This window comes from Spinacia oleracea, chromosome 3 (assembly GCF_020520425.1).
Source record: "Spinacia oleracea cultivar Varoflay chromosome 3, BTI_SOV_V1, whole genome shotgun sequence".
Taxonomy (NCBI): Eukaryota; Viridiplantae; Streptophyta; class Magnoliopsida; order Caryophyllales; family Amaranthaceae; genus Spinacia; species Spinacia oleracea.
The window spans coordinates 148494277-148501198 of NC_079489.1; positions in this window are offsets into that span (position 1 = coordinate 148494277).

Below are 6922 nucleotides of genomic sequence, written 5' to 3' on the forward strand. Positions count from 1 at the left end.
TACATATGATACATACGCTTGAATGAAAATCAAACATGTTTTCAGTTATTTAGCCTAATTACGTTAAACATACAGTATTAATAGAGGATACTAAGGGTATACTCGTAATTGTACTATTGTACCATATTATTATATATATGAGTCCCAGGCACCCGTATTAGGGTAAGCCGTATCATGCATATGTTGTGCATTTAGTTTCCCAATTTATGCATGTACCCGCACATCTCACTTGTTGGTGGTTAAGTGTATATACATGTACTTGCAGGGTACAGCAGACTACGGTCTATGGCTTCGCCCCGCCACAGACATGTCCATCATGATTGCCTACTCGGATGCGGATTGGGCAGGTTGTCCTGATAGTTGTCGTTTCCACCATTGGTTATGCAATTTTTCTTGGTGGCAACCTCATTTCCTGGCGCTCAAAGAAGCAACCCACCGTCTCCAAATCGTCCACAGAAGCAGAGTATCGCGTTGTTGCGTACACGATACAGAATACTCTCTGGATTCGTTCCTTGTTAGCTGAGTTAGGGATCGTCATCCGCGCACCCGTAAAGCTCTTTTGTGATAATGTTTTTGCATCCTATCTTGCGGTCAATCCGGTTCAGCATGATCGTAGCAAACATATCAAAATAGATTATCATTTTGTTCGGGAGCGTGTTGCTTATGGTGATTTAGTTGTTCGTTAATTATGTCCCTACTGAGTTAATTACAATTCGCTGACATTTTTACGAAAGGTTTGTCAGGTCAGCGTTTTGAGTTTTTAAGGTCCAATCTGCAAGTGGTTCCCCCTGCACAGATTGAGGGGGTGTAATAGAGGATACTAAGGGTATACTCGTAATTGTACTATTGTACCATATTATTATATATATGAGTCTCAGGCACCCATATTAGGGTAAGCCGTATCATTATATTCACAAGTATAACTTAATTAACAAAGTAACAATACTAAGTCTTTTGTCGTAAGAGCACAGGGATCATACTATCAGGCGAACTCAACTGAGGAAGATGACCTTCCGATGACATCACCAAGGTTTCGATGAAGGTACTCAGACACGACAACCAGAACAGCCAAGTCTTTGATGACCAAGGAGGTGTCTGAAGTCGCTTTCGGGTTCGGGTCGATTCAATGGATTGAGCTCTTTTAAAATCCGTATTATATTTTCATTAATTTGGTTAATAAATAAAAAACATAAGCACACAAATTAACAAATTTTCATTCACAAGTTTATATTTGGTCATAAAATGAATTATAATTCAAAATCAAAATCATATTACACCCAACAATATTATTGTGGTTAAAGTTCCTCATAAGCTAATTTATTACCATAAATACAATGATTTCACTCAGGCTGATAAAAAACGGGTTTGGTCGAATTTTGATTCATTAATTTTCGGGTTGTTCGGGTTCGGATGAAATCAAGTTACGGGTCTAACCGCTAGGCACACAATAAAAGGCAGCTTAAATTTGATAAAGGTGTATTTTATTTAGTTGGTTTTCATTTATTTGAAAAGAACTAAGGTCGTGTTTTGTTCACCTTATTTCCACTTATTTCAGTAAAAATAAGTTTAGATAAGTTCAGGAAAAATAAGGGTCGACCAAGTACAATTTATAACTAGAATAAGTTTTGATAAGTATTAATAAGTTCAGATAAGTTCAGAAAAACTAAGTGGAAATCAGGTGAATAGAACGCATCCTAAATTTATTTTAGTTGTAAATAAATTTAATTAGCCATTTTTCTAACAGCAGCTTTTCGGTAAGACCGCCTTACAGGCGCGTGTAGGAAAGACCGGGGTGGAAAACCACGCGCGGTATAATTTTTTTTTTTCTCTCTCCTCTCATTTTCTGCAAACGCCTCTCTAAACTCTTTGGCTCTCAGTCTCTCTCCTCCAGAGCTCTCTCCCTCTCTCTCCACCAGAACTCGACCACGCCGCCGACTCGTCGTCACGGTCACATCCTTGCCGCCGCTTCCGACGTCTCCTTCACCTTCTCACTGCCGTTGCAAAATGTGCGACTCTCCTGTAGATCGAAGAGATGATGTGCCATGAAACACGGTGAGCTCCGATGACATTTTTATAGGCGGCAAGGAGGAGATTTTGCTCCTCCACCATGATCTCCTCCCTTTTCCTGAGTTGTGGCGTCATTTGCTTTAATTTCTGCCGCCAGATCTCATTCGTGTTCTTCATGCCGTGAGATCTACTTGTTTGACGCCAAAAATTGTGGTGGGTTGTTCGTGTTGTTGTTGTGGGTTGTTGGGATTTGAGAAGGAATTCATTTCAAAATTTTGCTCCGTCATTGTCATTACTCATTAGTGCAATTTCTCTCTTTTTTTTTTCTTTTTTTTTTTTTTTTTTTTTTAAGTATGGACTATGGAGTAGCATTTCTCTCCATTTTTTAGTTAAAATTTAATTAATCTCAGTACTTAACTAATTAATCTTAATACTTAACTAATTATTCTTAGTGATTAACTAATGTGATTCAGTACTTGACTAATTGATTTCAATATTGTACTAAGTAGTTTAATTATTTAACTAATTGGTTTTATTGTTTAACTAATTTAATTTCATGCTTAACTAATTGAATTTAATTTCAAGCCTAACAATCAAACAAAGAAAGTTCATCAATCGTGCACATTACATTACTTAACTAATTCCTTCTATTGCTTAACAAATTGGTTACATTGTTTAACTAATTAGTTACATTGCTTTAACTAATTCCTTCTATTGCTTAACTAATTGGTTGCATTGCTTAACTAACTAATTTCATTGTTTAACTAATTGGTTTCATTACTTAACTAGTTGGTTCTAGTGCTTAACTAATTAGTTCCATTGTTTAACTAATTGATTTCATTGTTTAACTAATTGATTTCATTGTTTAACTAATTGGTTCCATTGATTAACTTATTGGTTTAATAGTTTAACTAATTGTTTTATTGCTTAACTAATTAAATTCTAGGCTTAACATATACTTTCTTTATAACTGTAAATTTATTGGTTCCATTGATTAACTAATTTATTCCATTGCTTAACTAATTAGTTCCATTGATTAACTAATTGGTTCCATTGCTTAACTAGTTGGTTCCATTCTTTAAGTAATTGGTTCAATTCTTTAACTAATTGGTTCCATTGATTAACTAATTGATTGCATTACTTAACTAATTAGTTTCATTACTGAACTAATTGGTTGTATCGCTTAACTAATTAGTTCCAATGATCAACTAATTGGTCACGGTGCTTAACTAATTAGTTCCAATGTTTAACTAATTGGTCATAGTGTTTAACTAATTGGTTGTATCGCTTAACTAATTAGTTCCAATGTTTAACTAATTGGTTGTATCGCTTTACTAATTAGTTCCAATGATCAACTAATTTGTCACGGTGCTTAACTAATTAGTTCCAATGTTTAACTAATTGGTCATAGTGTTTAACTAATTGATTTCGTTGTTTAACTAATTAGTTCTAGTACTTAACTAATTGGTTATATTGCTTAACTAATTGAATTTCAAATTAACAAAAACAAAATTATTTTAATTACAACAAAAATTTTCATAACTAAAACAAAACTATTCTTAACTATAACAATTGTAACTTAAATAAAACAAAATTATTCTTAACAAAAATAAAACTATTCTTAACTAAACTCATAAAATCACAACTATTTTTTATTAAATCATATATAAACCTCAAAAATTTATTGTTAACTAAAACAAATTTAATTTTAACTAAAACGACTTTATTCATAACTAAAACAAAAAAAGAGTTTCAACTAGTACAAATTTAACTTTAACTACAATGAATTTCTTCTTAACTAAAACATAATTATTCTTAACTAAAACATAATTATGCCTAACTAAAGAAAAAACAACTTTATTGCAAAAGAATGTAACAAAATGATAAAATTTATAACTAAATATTACAAAAGTATTGTTAACTAAAACCAATTTCTAAAATACATAAAATAAACGGATTTTTCATTAAATACCCCTCAATTTTCACGAAATTCATCAAATGCCCCTCAACTTTCAGAAATTCACCAAATGCCCCTCACCTTTTATATAATACCCAAACTACCCTTACTAATGACGCGCCGTTAGTCCGCCGTTAGTCCGTCGTTAGCCTACTTTTCTAATTTACCAAATACCCCTACAATGTAACTTATTTCACCAAATACCCCTATTTTAAAATATAATTCACCAAATGCCCAAATGTAAAAATTACCTTTTTATAGCCCAACGACTAGTTTTTTGGGATTGAAAAATAGCCGTAGCTTATTGTTTTAGTCACCAAAACTTTCCAGTCACTTGAAAGTTGAAAGTTGAGACTATGGAAGATATAAGGCAGTGTGATGATAGATACCGTGGCAATGGTATGTTACAGTTTAGAACTATTCGACCCGAGTTAATAAGTAAGCCCCTGGAGTATAAGAGGATACTCAAGGGAAGGGAATCCTCACCCCCAAAATACAACTTTGAGGTTGTAAGATACAATCTCAACAACTAGGTTAGGCCAAGTACTACTTGGTACTTTGTATATGCAAGCAATACACTTGATACAAATATATAATGCCTCAATTTACTTATTTACATTTCTTATAGAGTGGCATATGAAAAGAGCGATACAATTAACATGTCTCCAAAATAAAAGACCAACCAAATGAAACTCTACTCAAAAGACTAACACCACTTAATGAGTTTGATGCGTGTTTGGTTCACGGTTATTTGAGGCCACGAAACGAAATTAAGAACATGACTTTCTTCCCGCTTATCTGCTTGGATAACAGGAATATGATACTCCATTAGTAGAGGTAATAGAGTGTAATATCAATTGGTTATCTGCAATATGGAGGCCCTTTTTTCCTTTCCTTTCCTTGAGTAGTGATTTTAACTTATATTCATGCAAAACAAGAGGTAATAGACTCATTATGTGTGGATGATGATTTTGAATGATAACTCATGACACAAAATGAGATGAAACTACAACAAAACAATTTGGTGACTAAATAAACACTCAGAACAGGGTTATTTATACTAAAACAATAAGCTACGACTATTTTTAATCCCAAAAAACTAGCCGTTGGGCTTTAAAAAGGTAATTTTTACATTTGGGCATTTGGTGAATTATATTTTAAAATAGGGGTATTTGGTGAAATAAGTTAAATTGTAGGGGCATTTGGTGAATTAGAAAAGTAGGCTAACGGCGGACTAACGGCGTGTCATTAGTAAGGGTAGTTTGGGTATTATATTAAAGGTGAGGGGCATTTGGTGAATTTCTGAAAGTTGAGGGGCATTTGGTGAATTTCGTGAAAATTGAAGGGTATTTCATGAAAAATCCGTAAAATAAATCAATAACAATGTTATTAGCGTGTCGGCCTTAAGATCTCATGTCGTTGAAGCCTGTGACAATAACTCGGTCCTCAATGGTGTGGCCAGGGATTCTTGACCATCACAGCACTACATCACAGTGTACACCTTGAGTACGTGTTGGTTGTGTTTCTGAAAACCAATCTTGTACCAGAATTGTCATGGCATTGCAGCTCCGCTGAACTGTGGCTCATGTGTCATTGCAGCTCCACTGAACTGTGAAGGAAATAATGCCCTTGGTCCAAGTATGCATTCTATGTTAAGTCTAATAAATGCGGTTCAGTATTAATTAACAAGTTAATAATTCAGTGAGATCAAGTGAGCTGAATGCCTAGCTAGAGGCCGCTTCAGTTCAAGTGGAATTAATGATATTAATCCACAGCTTACTCTTGACTGAACCCGTAGGGTCACACAAATAGTACGTAAACGGATCAAGTATTTAATAGCATTAAATACTCCATCTATGAATATTCGGAACCGACGGATCTTGGTTTCAGTGGGAGCTAAGATCGTCACAGGCAAGGAATGAATACTCCGGAAACGATGATATTGCCGGAAAAGGAAATATGGATCGTATCGGAAATATAAATATTATCCAAGTCGTAGATGTTGCCGGAAACGGAAACATGGTACGTGTCGGAAAATATTATCGGAAATGGAAATATTGCCAGAATCGGAAATATTGCCGGAAACGGAAATATTGTCAGAATCGGAAATATTACCGGAATCGGAAAATAATTCCGGAAACGGAAATATTAAATATTTGTTCGAAACGGAAATTAATTCCGGAATCAGAAATATTAAATATTGTTCGTATCGGAAATGAATTCCGGAATCGGAAAATTTAATCGGAAGCGCATCGTACGAATAAGCATCGGACGAGGCCTGCCGGACGAGGCCCAGCACGAAGCCAGGCCATCGCCCAGCAAGCCAAGCGCGCCGCACAAACAGCCACGCCAGGCCCAACGCAAGGCCAGGCCCAGCAGGCTGCGCAGCGCGCACAGCGCGCACAGCACGCGCAGCGCGCAGCGCGCGCGGGCGCGGCGTGGGCTGCTGCTCGCGCGCACGCATGGGGCCCATCGTGGCTGCCGTGCGTGTGTGTGCAAGTGTTTGTGTTCGTGCACGTTTCCTAAAACATGCAGAGTTCGGTTAATGATTAAATTCCTAATTCTATTTGATAAATTAATTAAATTAGAGTTCTTGTAGGATTCTAGGTTTAATTAATTTGTATCTGAATAGGATTTCGATTCCCTTTCCATACCGCTATAAATATGAGGCTAGGGCTCACAATTTATAACACAAGTTTTAAAGTATTCAAAGTGAGTTTTTGAGAGAAAAATTCAGTCACACATTTGCCTATAAAGTGCCGAAAATAATAGTACCTTAAGGGCGATTCTAGTTGGTCAATCTTAAGGCGGATCCGGACGTGCTGTGGACTATCTACGGAGGGACGACACTTGGAGTCCTAAAGACTTGTTCTTGTTCGGTTCGGGCGCAGCTAGGGAAGGCACGCAACAAAGAGTATGCATCTAATCTATGCTAAATGATTATGTGTAAATAATATG